At 43.5% G+C, this 14,338-nt stretch overlaps 1 protein-coding gene across 1 annotated transcript in view; it reads left to right on the top strand.

The window, feature by feature from the left end:
* Positions 1–2,781: 2,781 nt before the first annotated feature.
* The window catches only part of TSPAN18 (tetraspanin 18), a 117,109-nt gene continuing 105,552 nt past the window's right edge, over positions 2,782–14,338 (top strand). Inside the window, exon 1 of the mRNA XM_050336397.1 lies at positions 2,782–2,930. The gene's annotated coding sequence lies outside the window, so the exon portion shown is untranslated. The remainder of the gene's footprint in view (positions 2,931–14,338) is intronic.

Genomic DNA, 14,338 nt, shown 5'->3' with positions numbered 1-14,338 from the left:
AAACTCTAGCCTATCAGAAGTGTGATGAAAAGGCTTTTCGTATTGTGATACATATGATGTAATATTCAAGAGACAGACCCTCCAGACAGTGGGATGGCTGCAGCTCTAGGCACTTCTGAAACAGGAGAAAGTGGCTTTGGTGTTTTGGGCTAAACCATGGAACTTCTTCCGTGTTCTGATTTCAGTTCAGTAATGTATTTATCAGAAAACAAGTAAACCAGCCTTCTTGCATATTTATCTGTCATAAAATTGGCTTTATCCAAGATTGCTGTTATGCTTTAAGTTCACAGAGGAGACACTATATCCTTTACACATAACAAAGAATGTAAACCCCAGCTTTAAATGTAAAACTCAGTTCAGTGCTGGCGGGGATTCACAAAGCAATTCCTTCATGATAGAAAAAGCACTATAAACTCGGGAAGCTAATTTGCAATAGTGGCCCCTTAAATTGCACAGTTGAGCATGTAAGAGCACTATTGTGTCTATGCGAGGATGTGGAAGATTTGAAAGCTGGGGTCACATATAGTTGACTTTTGTTCATTTACAAAACAGTTTCATAGAATCAGGACAGAAAACAGAAAACACACACAAGTCTTTGGATACATCACCCTGCACTTTTCTTTCCAAAATATCAGAATAATGATGTCACTGGAGGGGGTGGCGGGGGGCGCAGTTGTTGGAGAAATGCCAAGACTGTCCCTGATGAGGAAGGGATCTTGTCTATAGAATCTGGAGCTGTTTAAAACTGTGGTGTTTTGGGCAGGACTAAGCCCAGTCAGTTTACAAAAACCCCTGTGCATGAGATCTGTGCATAAGGCCCCAAAACAAGGGTGGGGAGTTGGGCAGCTATACAGATACACACACATTTTCATTGTTTAATCGCTGATACACAGCAAAATTCCCTGGCATATGGGGTCCTGCAAAAGTCCGTGACAGTGCAGAGGTGTGAGAGTGTTATGGAAGGAGCAGGGGAGGGGACCAATGGAGCCTGGTTTGACAGTTCTGTAGAGCACAAATGTAATGTCTGCCTGAAAGAGCCATGATCTGTGCTGCTTAAGGGGTATGACAAACCAGCCTCCTGGAAAATAGCACTCCAAGTCCTTTGCAAAGGAATCAAATGAGGAACAAGGCTATTACCTCGTGTCAAACTGTGTCTAATAAAGAAATGGAAATCCCCTACTCTGCCACAAAGACCAAGGAGAGCTAGGATCATGCTGTGTGACACAAATAAATGAATAGCGAAACAGAAATGGAAAAACATGGGCCCAAATATCACAAGAAAATATCAGACCCTGAAATGATTGCCTGTCTTAAACAATAGACTATAACAAAACATACGTTACAAATATGGTCTGGTTCTGTAATGTAGTTTTGCTATTTTGCAGAAATAGATTTGGGACCATAACTGTTAAATTTGATGTGCATCACCCTATTTTTATATTGCATTAGGAAAAAAAAAAGAAAGCCAACACTAACAAACATCTGCACCTGGGGAGCCTTGTAACTGTTCATTACCAAATATATGAGACATTAGCAGAGATACTTATAATGAGATGCTGGCACATCTATTTTTCCTTTACATGTAAAATTGTTAGACATTCCTGTTGTCTCTTGTTCTTTTACTAAGCTTTAAGAGTCCAGACCTGCATCCCACACCTTGCAAAGCATCATGAAATAAACAGGACTTCTTTTCAGTACAAGGACACATCTACATACTTGCAGGATCTGGCCCTTGCAGGATTGTTCTCTCTTTTGTTATATGAGAGTGCAACATCCAATTTACTAATGCCCTTGCTCCTGAGCTATTGATTGTTATTGAGAGTAATATACTACTTCTGCACATCTCTCAATTTCTTTCCCTCCAGCCCAGTAAGGACTTATTTTGAGTATCAGGACCAGTGAAGTGGAGTTTCCCTAGGGATAGCTGAATTGAACCCCAATGTAGATTTCTTGGTCAGATGCTGTTGGACTTGACATACAGTTGCCCTATGTGCAAAAACAGTAAAAGAAATGACCTCTTCTAATCAGTTACCTATTTTTCTGAAATTCATAGCTGTCAAGCAGAATTGAAATTGTTTAACTGGCTCAGAAATTATTGGCACACACAGAGAACTCAACTGCATTAGCCATATTTCCTTAGGAAACCAGGCTTAGGAATGTTGGCTTTTCCCGTGTCGCAAACATGGGCTCGTCGTTCAGTTTGGTATGCATTTTTGAAAGTCTTTCCAGTCTCGCAGTGTCATCCTTTGAAGTTTCTCTGGCAGATCTTCGAAGGCATTTCGGCAACTCTCAAGGAGGTAACCAGTCAACGGGTGACCTTCCTCCCACCTCCCTGGTCTCATTCTTTTGCGTCCTAGGGATCCTCACGATGTATCAGAAGCCCAGTGGGTGTTACCAGGGTCACCCTGCAGGCTGGGATTAGCCAGCTCGCCTTGGGTGCCTCCTGAGAGCTAGGTGGGCTCAGGGCTCATCTCCGGCAGAAGATCCCAGACAAACTGCCCTTGGGCCACCCTTCCCGGGCTGCCGCTCCCGCAGCCCCGAACGGCGGCGACGCCGGCGAGGCACGGTACAGGAGAGGGATGAGTTACTCCAGGCTGCCCTTGGCGGCTCCGGCCGAGGGCACCCGGGAAGTTTTCTGGCGAAAGAGGAGGCAGGCGACAGGGGCCGGCGGTGGGGCGGGCGCGGCGGAGCGAGCAGAGGCGCGCCCAGCCGGGGGCCGGGGGCCGGGGCAGGGCCGAGCCGGGCCGGGCGGGGGCGGAGGAGGGGGCACGGCCGGGAGGTGGAGCCGGCTGCGCTGGCGGCTCCTGCGCTCCGCGGCTGCCGGGCACGGGGCGCGCACGGGAGTGGGAGCCCAGCGCCGCCGGGAGCAGCCTGCCGCTCGGTCCGTCTCCCGGAGCCGCCGCCGCGGGAGCTGCTGGAGGCACCGGCAGGTAACAGGGGGGATTCTTCTCTCGGTGCCCGCCTGACGCGCAGCCTTTCTGCGGGCAGCGGTGCCGGCTCCGGTTTGGCACCCACCGCCCTCCCGCTGCCCCGGGACGCCCGGGGGTGCCGGCGGGGGGCACCCACGAGGGAGGGCTCTCGCCTCCCCTCCACCGCCGAGTTGTTTTCCCGGGGGAGGGTGGGTTGTGCTGGAGCGCCGTGATTCCCCGGGGTGCTGGGCGGGCAAGTTTCCGGGGTTGAGATGTCAGCCCGCCCGACAGTATGGGAGGTCGGGGAGGGCGCTCCGGCTGCCCGAGCCAGCTGAACTCGCCTCGCTGGTAACAACTCTCGGGAGCTGGGCCCCGGGAGCGTCTCCGAGAGCCTCAGAGCCTGCCCTCTATATTTCTGTATTCTGTTGCCCCCGTCCCAACCCCCATCCCTCCGGGATCCCTCTTCCCGTAAAGGTAAGCGGAGGAGCCACTGGCGCCCGGAGGTTGTGCCCGGAGCGTCCTGCCCTGCTTCTGTCGCACGTTGGGGTATGCTGCCACCCTGGAAGTTCGGATGAGCAAGGTGGGAGAGTTAACTATGTTTCTGACTTCAGCCCGGGCCAGTAGGAATTTCCTCTTTCACACTGATGATCTGCAATCCCACCAGCCTGGGCCAGTGCCCGCTCTCTAATAGAGATTTGTAGCTGCAGCATTATATTAGTGAGGTACTACGTGGGGCTTTTGTAAGCTGAACAACTGGGCATTTAAAGTTTTATCATAACTTTTGTATTTAAATGTTAGAGTGAGTAAATAGCATTTTCAGATGCGTTGTGCTTGAGTGTTTTTTTTCCTGAGAAGTCTGTTTGATAATCATAATTTCTGGGTCTTGGTTTGCTTTTTTATTGTGGGGTTTTTTTTTGTTTGTTTGCTTGTTTGTTTGTTGTTGTTTTTAGTCTAGTACTTCTCTTAGCAATCAGTAAGCTCGGCCTGACTACTGCTTGTATTTCTATAATAAGAGAAAATCTGAACACAACTAATAGACTCAAGGCACATAATTCACTGAATAGCCAATGGCTACCAAAACTGCTTAGGCAGAAGTGTGCTGGAGATGGTTTTGTGCCTGGCTGGGTATATGCAAATTGTGAACGCGGGCTCACCCTGGGTTTTTGATAGCGGGTAAAAAGTGTGTGGAGTTGTTAAAGAGTTGTCTTAGTTCAACAGGATGTATCCAAGTGTTTGATGGATTTTATTAGTAAGAGGCTTATTTTGGTACTTAGTGCTTTTGTAAGGAGCAGTGGTTGTTCTGTCACAAAAGGGTACAAACTAAGAGCAAATGATATGCATGTCCTTTGGAGAAATAGGTACATTTTTTATCTTTTTCATAATTTGGGAGGAATCTTTCAAATTCACATATGTAGCATAATGTATAGATGCGCTTCTTTATCATCTGCTTTCACTGAAGTATTTGTATAGTATGTTAAAATGATTCGAGTGTTTGACTCTTCCTGGAAGGCAGTTAATATTTCTGTATTTGTTGAGGCCGCGATACAGTTTTTGTTGGCGTAAGCTAAAATACCATGTGATACAGTTGCCACGAATTTAAGCGTAGCGGGGTGAGAAGGAGAAAGAAAGAGCTTTAACTTCTCTGAGATGTTGCAAACTACCGTCAAAATCCAGATAAAATTTCTACCCTTCCTGCAAGGCAGACCTATACAACAAATTGCTCAGCTACCCGCCTTGTGTGTTTAAGTCCGTGGGATATGCAGGTGAACGGGTGGTTTACTCCTTGGGAAAGGGACAGATGGAGGCGGACCGTCAGTCCCCTGCCCGGAGGGTAATAGGGGCGCGGTGGAAAGCCGGGGAGACCCGCGGCACTCCGGGCAGCCGCAGCTTCTCGGGCCGGGGCCAAGGCCAGTTATGGTGCCGGCTCGGGTGAGTGATGCTGGTAGTTTCCACGAGAGGGCTTTCTCGCTGTGCGGTGCCAGCGCGACCCTTCGGCAGAGCCCTCGGAGCGCCGGCCGCGCCCCCCTCGCTCCTCGGAGTGAAGGAGGAGAATGAGCTAGGGGGTGCCTTGCGCTCACAGGGAATTTCAGATTTCCTTTGTAAATTACGGGGAAATCCCTTTATTACCCCTGAGGCGTAAGGATAAGACATCCTGGGAAGAACACCAGTCTTCTGTTTCCAGGCTCCCTTAAAACTTAGGACGGATCCCAACAACTTAATTTCCCCACAGTGGAAACTGAGAAGAGGCTGTGTGTGTTTTTCACAAAAGGGTAGTGGGGGGATCAGAGTGTTTGCATCCTCAACTCAGATGATAGCAACGAACGACTCTATCCTGGCGTGATCTCATTTTTGGCTCCTTTAACATGTATTATACTTCTCAGAGTGGGGCTGGGCGAAAGGGAAACAGGAATCATTGTGTGAGTATGAAAATGCTGAGCTATCCTTAAGCCCTTTGCCAAGTTGTCTGTGTGTTGTTTAGTTCAAATAATCTCACACAACCACCACTGCAGGTCTGTTTTAAAAGGCAGAAACTGTTTCTGCAACCAGTAATAATATTGCAGTTCATAAAACATGAGAAACATCTGTTACTGTGACTTCAATTTGTTTCTCTCTCCTTGGAATAACCAAGTTGACAGCTCAGTCAGGTTTAATGTCCTGTGCTAAACCTTTGGTCGTGTGTCCCATGGCTAATCATGACTCACAGAATCAATAAACCCAGCTACTGCTTCACTGCAGTGACTCAACGGGGGAGTGGGAAGGCCTTCAAACCAACTCGCTGCATATAGCTGATCCCCAACAGCAGACCACGGGGGACAAATTTGGGTTTCTGCAAAACTGGGTCTATCATTTGCCCTTCCCACTTTCAGTGCGGTAGACTGGCTGGGATCTCAGTTATCAGCACTTAGCAAGTGAGGGAGAAAATCTGCACTGCTGTAGGGGTAGTATTTTCCCTCCTAGCACCTTTTGTCTTGCCTTAATCTATCCCAGGTTGAATACTGTAGGCAGTTGAAGCAGAGCCATCTCATACTTTGATGTGTGTTTATTGGCTTTAGTGTCTCACTGCCTTGCCTTTTTTTTTTCTCTCTTTTTAAGTCGGGTTGCTCTCTTCTCATCCCAGCTCCCCCAAAACCAGAATTAGAGCAGAGGCAAAATGTGAATTAAGTGACTGTATTTTTGTGAATGGGTTTTCTTGCTTTGCCCCTGCCTTCTTTGCTGCCTTCTGAGAGATCTCTTCATAATTAAAATATTATGACTCTCCTTATGGTAGCCCTTCACTTGTGGCAAGGATCCTAATTTGACGTCAATGAAAAAATACTAGTTTCTGGCATAAGGGCAGATGACATTTCATCAGCTAGTGCATGCCCATTTTTTTTTTTTAAACCACAGTGCTAAGACCATATGGACAGATAATGAGTTTAAGCTGATAAACAGCTTACAGATTTGCCCAACTAAAGGACTTTTTTCCTAGAAAACACATTTTCCTTTAAAATAAATAATGAAGTTCCTGTGTTTTTATTTAATTATCTTGAGTCCTGTCTGTTCTCACCAGGCTGCAGGAAAACAGGCACAACTGCTCTGGGGACAGAAGCTACTGGATTTATGGGGCTGTAGGTCTTAGAGGAGGAAGGACTTGAAAAGTTCAGATGCTACAAAATTGAGGCCTAAGGCATCTAAATAAGCAGATGGTGGTCCAAGTTGTATTTAGAGAGTTTTGTGAGCTATTGCATAGTTCTTGGCATCTTGAAGATGAGTCATTGCATGAGGTGGTAGTAGGTCTGAGGTCTGTTTGGGAGTTATAATTAAAACAGATGGATATCTATACTCCTTGCTAATTCTGTGAGGCTGCTGAAGCAGTTCTTGTCTGGGAATACTGTTGCAAGACAACCCCTATCTCTTGCTTTTTCAAGAATTTTTGACTCATTTCAGTATGATTTGTTTGTTTAATTTAAACCAATTTATCAATAAATTGTGAGGGAAAGATTTTGGATCCATTTTTCTTGGGTTTTGAGGGCAGAAAGAAATCCCACAAGAAGTACAGTGAGAGTTGGAAAGTAACTTGTTTTGCGAAGTGGTGGTCTTTAGTTTTCACTTTAAAATAGTGACTCAAAGTAAAGTATTGTATTTTCATGAGAGGGCAAAACCTGTGTATTTCTCTCCCAAGATGCATAGAAATAAGCTGTTTGGGAACTGAAAGTGTTCATTCCTTTTTAAGCTCTTTCTTATGAGTTCTTTTCTTTTAAATACTTTTTTCCCCCTGGAAACAATTATTAATCCTTATTGGAAGTAGTAAATGAAGGAAGAAAATGGTCTGAGCAAAAAATCAGTACAGAAAACTCCATTCTTTCTTATGCTGCTTATTCCTTCTAAAACATAAATGTTTTGTGTTGTCCCTTCCATTTATACTCTCCACTTCTCAGCACTGGGAAGATTACTGGACTTTAATTATATTTCATATGAAGATATATTCCAGATGGCTAGAGCTTAGCTTTCTGATGGTCACTGCTGTCTCATTTGTAACTGATATGACAGCAAAGTTGCATTTGGTCCTACCTTTGCTCATGACTGTAGAGTTTAGCATTCCTCTTGTGTCTATTTCTTCCACATCAGCATTAGTTATTTTCTTTTCACTGTTCTTTCAGTCCTGAGTTTCCAAACTGGTTGAATGAGTTATACTCTCCCGTAGCTGCAGAAGATTTGGGTGAATTCAGTACCCACCAAACAATTAATGGGTCTTCCCCCCACCCGACCTCTTGTCTTGGAGCATTTAGCAGCTGCTTTACTGTTTATAATTTTTGCATTGGTAAAGACCTGCCTTGGGCTGATTTAGTATAAATTGTCTGAGACTGAAAGAAGTGGCTATAGGAAGGCAGTGCATTGATCTTTTTCTGTTAACCACACCATCTGCTAAATCAGTTTGTCAGCATGTTTTATTTATTTTTGCACAGATAAGATTTAAAGAAAGAAACTATAATAAAGATATTTTACTCTTACAAAGGAGTTTGCTTCTGCACCTCTGCCATCTTCTGTTTTCTAGCAATGGGCTGTCCTTCACTGGTCTTCCTCAGAGCTAGAAGCAGAGAGGCTCACCATCCTGGTGAGTTGTATATGTGTGGGGTATTTTTGGATCTGAATTGTCTCTGGGTGAGTTGTATATGTGTGGGGTTTTTTTGGATCTGAATTGTCTCTGCAGGTGTTTTGGTACAGGAAGCTTTGGCTAACTAGATGCCTAATGTAAATTCTTCATTCCTGGTGGACTAATATGCAGTGAATATTGCATGACAATGGAGAGTAGTCATATGGTGACAATTTATCCTCACCAAATTCAGTTAAAACCAAAACCAGTATTTTGCCATTGTCCTCAGAGATGTTGGAAGTGAGTTTTTGACTGTCACAGGTTTTTACTAATGAGATGGTTCCTGACTGTGAAATCTCTCCAACAAGGACTCTGGTGATTAATAAATCTCTGGATGTTCTTATATTTTGGGCATTGGTGTGTTTTGTTTTGTTTTGTTTTGTTTTTTTCCCATCATGATCTTCCCTTTGTTACGTATTTACTAAATAAACTTGGTCTAAAATGTAAGCTTCCTGCTTCTTGAGAAATAAATTGAAAGGTCACTGTAGAGGAGTCAATTCCTAAACTCAAATAAAGTTAATATTTTTTTAGACCAGTCTATCACTTCAAGCAGAAACAGAGGATGCTTTTGATGAAGTAAACTGCTCTGAAACTGAATCTCATCCATGTGCTTGATATTACTTGGTTCTTATAGGGCCTATTGTGTTTAGTTCATCTCTATTCCTGTGCTCCTGTCTCCCTTAGTTGGTGCATGTCCATGTTAGAGAAGGACTTTGCTGGAGCATCTGTGGTGCCTAGCGAGATCTGGAGTTTACCTCAATTAGTCTTCTGGAAGCAGTATAACCAGTATCCTCTTTACTCCTACTGTCTGTGATGTCACTGTGAGGAAAAAAGTCTTAACCGTGGTTTTTGGTCCCAGAGAAGTGGAATTAAACCAAACTGCTAATGTAAAAAGTCATGTAGGATAGCAGAGATAATAATATCGCTTATATTCTTTCAGACTTCTCACTTGAAACATAAATAGCTTTAAATGCATCTTATGCCATCCCAGATGTCTGGAAAGCCTACGTGACAGATGAGTGAAATGGGGTATGGGGGACTGTATGGTGACTTGCTGACTATGGGTCAGTGGCACAGCCTGTCAGGGGCTCAGGAGCTTAAGAGGCCCTGGCTGCAGCTCAGGTCATATAGACTGTGCATGATTACAGTTTCTGCAGCTCTGTGCTTCTCGTAAGGCTCAGTGCTGAAATTGTAATGCTAGCAGCTTTCTTTTCATGGCCCAATGCCCAGTTTGAAGAAGGGTGATTTTGGTCATGTTGCTAGACATACGTATTTATGGCCCTGTTTCATCTGTTGAATTTAATCTGTTGGGGTATTTTTAACATTATTATGGAAACAGTTACTATATTTACTCCTTACAGAAAGCTCAGTGTATGACAGTCTGTGAGGAGAGAGTTTTAGAGTAATAAAGCTTGCACTAAAGGATGGTGTCTATGCTTCTTCAGGAAAAACAGCCTAAATGAACTGACTGGCAGTTTGCCTGTTCTTCAGACATAGACCTCACAGGGCACCAAACTGGAACACTCTATGCTGGGAAAGCAACAATGGGGTTTGTTCTTGGCTCACTTGATAGCACATCTCATTTTCTTGGGGAGTGAAAAAAACCCAAGTTTTCTTGTACAGAGAGAACTTATGCCTATACTGGGCTTGTTTCTCATACCTTCTGAGAACCTATTTCTCATGGAAGTCTCTGGGACCTATGGGTACCTTTCAGATGAGCTCCTCAAAACCTGCTGCAGTGTAAATGAGATAGCAGTGAGATTTCCACTGACTGGAAATTCAGGGGATTTTGGAATGAGAGTCACTATCGCTGTTGATGTGCTCATTTTTCTAGTCATTTGAAAACAAAATGTGTTTTAATGTCAGTCTTGCTGATAAAAATTGATGGAGCTTAATGGTGATGATAATGTGGTGGGTATACCATGGACATGTATGAGAAATGATGGAGAATAAAGGAATGAATGTCTCAGAATGTTATTAAAAGGGGTGGACTTTGGATCTGATGTATTTTTGAACCGCTGACTGCCTTTTGTTCCTGTTAAGGTCAGAGGGAATTCTCAGAGCTTCTTAGGATGAGGCGCTTATTTTGTGTTGATCAACAAAACTTTTCCTTCTGATGGGAATACGGCATGTAACAGGAATCTTCTAGAGTTACACTAGGCTGTTTATCAGAATAAGATACAGGAAAAACAGAGCTAGTTCTGAAAATGCTTGAGGCACAACTCTGGCAGCACCAATAGATCTCTGCTTTGGCAGCCTGAGAATTGACAATGTAATACCTAGCTGATGTGATGAATGACTCTGGGTTCATAGTATTGAAAAAAAAAACCAATCAAAACTGCTAAGGATTTCAGCTTACAGTGATGCTTAGTTAATTAAAAACTTCTCTTCTTTTAAATGTGAAGGGAAACATCAGTCAGGAACAGCAGTCTGATATGTTTAAGAATGAAGAGGGCTTTCCAGAGACTGTCTGGATTAAGGTTTTTTTCTCGTTGTTTTGTTTGTTTGTTTTTGTTTGTTTTGTTTTTTTCCTTTGTTTTGTGTCTTTTCTGTTTTTTCTTTCTCCACTGTTACAAAAGGAGCAGAAAGTTTCATGCTCTGCATTTTGTGTGTTCATATTTTAATACTGCAGTGGGGAAGGCTTGGCAGGAGAAGAGTCGGAGTTAGTTTAAAAACATTCATTCTCTTTGTTAATGTTGCTGCAGATAGTTCTAAGTTTCAGTTTGTAGTGGATTTCTTACAGTATTTCTGTAATGGTATACTCTCTGGGAAGTGTTTTGAAGCTCTGCACTAGCCTTGGGTTGCAGGGGACATCAGGACTCTTACTCCCAAGTCATATCACTGATTTTACTGCTCACAACTGAGGAGGGTGAATTGCCAGCATAACATCAGCCTGATGTAGACACTCTCTGGCTCTGGGAAAGCTGCATTGCTTTTCTGAGCATCTGTTTTACCAGCTGTGAAAATGAAGACAGTACTGTCAGCATGTGGGTATGATGAACATTCTTGTTAGCTAATCTTGGTAAAGTGCATTGGAACTGTGAAACATTTTAGGTTTTTGTTTGAAAGTGTGAAGGTTTAAAATGATGTAAGCCACAAGCCTGCATCTTTGTTAGGGAGGAGAAGTATCAACTGTGAGTCTTTCTGGGGCAAGAGGGGCAAAGGGTTTATGGGAAAGAGGAGAAATTTGCCTATGGTGGAGAACCTGAGTGAGAATTATGCCTCCTTCTAACCTTTTACACAAGGTCTAAATGCATTTACTTGGAGCTTTGTGAAGTGTCTGTCCAGGGCTGGATTTTGCCCTCCTACCAGTTGCATTTCCTTTTGTTGTTTTTCCAGTCTCCCCTCCACATCCTTGCTTTTTATGACCAAAGCTTCATTCTTTAAGTATATGCCAATGCCTTGTAATAATGCTCAGAAGATTCCCTGTGGGGAATAGTTCTGATTAGACATTGAAGAATTCTTTAATTTTCTTCATACTTCTTATTGTTAGGAACATCTTGTTGATAAAAGGTGTGGGTTTTTTTTCTCTTACTGTTACTACTTCTTTGGTTCCCCTCCTCCCCGTACACTGCACACATTCTTTAAGCTCTCCCGTTGTCTTGTCTTATATAAACTTGGTTCCTTGGTTCTGCTTTCAATTCATTCTTTTATCTTCTACAGTGCTCAATGAATGCTTAAAAAATAATAAATATTAATAATAGGGCTCTTTGAACCAGCAGGTTCTTCGCTGTTTAAACTCACCTTTTCCTGCTGCTTATCCCCTATTAGAAGTTGCTATAATCTGCAGATTGTAGCTGTAATAACTTCTGTAGCAGTGGCTGGGTTTGTGACAAGCGTAGGATTATAGCTCCAGGTGGGGAATTGGCAGCAGGAACAGAGAACCTCAAAGGCACAAATATGTTGTTCCAGTTGAAATATTCTTTGCAATAAAGGAAGAGAAGCCAACAAAATTTAATGTGGGAATAGAGCTATTTATCTAGGTTTCTATGGAGTGTCAGTGGCCTATATAGGGTAATCCTGTACTGCACATAAAATACTGTGTTTGAAGGTAAAAAAACTCCACATTCTTTCTGGAGAATATAGTTTAAGAAGGCTGTACTTTTGGAGATGCTTTCAAACCAATTCACAGGAAGTGTCTTAAATCAGCAAGACATACTATGAGATACATCTGTGATATTACTGTATGTTTTCTTTGAATTCCTTGTGGAGACAGGTTTACCTCTCCTTGAGAGCTACAGAAGAAAAACATACTGTCTGCCCTAGTGTGTAAAGTTGACCACATAATGTACACCCCAGTCGCCAAAGCTTTTGCCTCACACACATACACGTACACACACACTCTCTTTGGACATCATCAGCATTTTTGCTGTCCCACACTAAGGAATCAGTAAAGTAAACATGATTGGTGCATGAGAGGTTTTCCCACTGTACCTCTTTTCCTCTAATTAGTAATATAAGGTACTGGATTAGGAGAAGAGAGAATCCTGAGGTGTCAGGGCAAACTTCACATGAAGTTTATTTGTCTCTTCTATGCAGTGTTGCCTTGGCCCCACGCAGGGAAGGTGAGCTATTCCTAAGCAGAACCTCAGTTGTGTGGGTTGCTTCCAGGCTTATGTCTTCAGCAGAAACCACACTAGTTACTAGTTGAGGCCAGGAGTTTTTCAAGGAAACAATTTGCCTACAGAAAATGCTGATTTACTGAAAACATTATGGGAAAGGATTGGTCTCTGCTCAGTTCTCCTTGGATGAATTTCTTGCACTTAGGATAGAATTTCTTAGTCAAAACAGAGATGCTGGTTAGGAGCCAAGAAGTTTGGGGTTTTCACCTATGCTGTCACAAATCCAAAACAAGGTCCTGAAAGCAGGTTTCCTACCTGTCTTCCCTGCCAGAAATACATGTCCTCACCACAGAACTGTTGTTCTAGGGCACATGGGTTTTTGTACGAAGGATTCCAAGGTGGATTCCAAACTTTCATCCCTATGTGAAATGAAAACAATATTTTAAATCTCAAAAAATGCGGTTCTCATGAGAAAGTATGTTCCCATCCAAGTGTTCCTGTGTCTTCCTCAGTGACCTTGCTGTCTTTCTTCACTGGTTCTGCAAGTTTGTGTATCCCCTGGATATGCTCCTCATCGAGTAGAACAAAGAATCTCCGAAGAAGACCTTGGGGAAATAATCAGCATGTCAGTCACAGGAGGAGAACGACTGACCCTCAAGCACTGCTGGTGTATTTTGGCAGGGTCAAGGCTGTACAAGGCTTTATAGCTCCTAAACCCCTGCTTCCTCTGAGTAATATTATTAGAAAAGCACCTTAAGCAGCTGAGGAAAATACAGCTGAACACTGCTAATATATTTGTGCCTGGGCCATTGTTGTTGGGCAGAGTAGGAAAAATAATGCTTAGGGCAAGAGAGGAGCTGCTTGGAACAGGATGAAACGGCCTCTTGCTGGTTTGACTGCAGCAAGCTCAGCAAGGGCAGGGCTAACACATAGTTTCAGTAACAGACCTCTTTCAATTTCTTCTTTCCCCCATTTTACAGAGAGGAAAGCTGTCCTCTCTATCCTTTCTTAATTCTCCTTGGAGAGTGAGGAGATAAGAAGAAAGTTATGAGAGGATCTCAGCTAAGCTGGGTGTGTGCTTGGTGAGGGCGTTTGTTCTCTGTGGTTGTCCTCTGCAGCACTCAAGACCCTGAATCTGGTTATTCCAGTGCAGCTCAGCCACCTGAACCTTGATGTGCTCTGAGCTGCTTGGCTGCCAAGGGGAGCTTTCAGGGGCTCACTCTGTTGTAAAAGGTGGGATTGCAAGATTGAGGTGAACACTGCAGTTCTGATTATATGAGAATGCCACTCTGCATTTACTTTATATTTTGTTCTGGCTTCTTTTAAAGAAGAGAGGGTAGAAAAGGCTGAGGGTTCAAGCTTCATTACTGCACAAGCAAAGACAAAGCACTCCTATTAAAGGTAAAACATTCCAGGCCCTCACTGTATATTTGAGGTTTAAATAATGAGAGTTTCCTGTTTCAGAGAAGCCAAGTGCATCCTCAGATGGCCTCCACTAACCTGTTTTAAGACTTGTGTTCAACCTGTGGTAGATGAGAAGTCTGAGCTTGCCTCTTTGGTTTCACTCCTCCTTCAAGGTAAAGTAGGAGGCATAAGGTGTGTTTATAGCACACAAAAGCAGCAGTGAAAGGCCTGGCTTAATGGAAATCAGAACCAGAATCACCATATAGCTTTTTTTGGATGCAGCAGAGAAGAATTCACAACACACAGTCAGCTCTGGAAATCATATAATG

The sequence above is a fragment of the Myiozetetes cayanensis genome, unplaced genomic scaffold (genome assembly GCF_022539395.1).
Source record: "Myiozetetes cayanensis isolate MyiCay16 unplaced genomic scaffold, myiCay2020 scf6-25, whole genome shotgun sequence".
Lineage (NCBI taxonomy): Eukaryota > Metazoa > Chordata > Aves > Passeriformes > Tyrannidae > Myiozetetes > Myiozetetes cayanensis.
The sequence above is the reverse complement of the archived record's forward strand: the minus strand, read 5'-3'. Positions and strand labels throughout refer to the sequence as shown.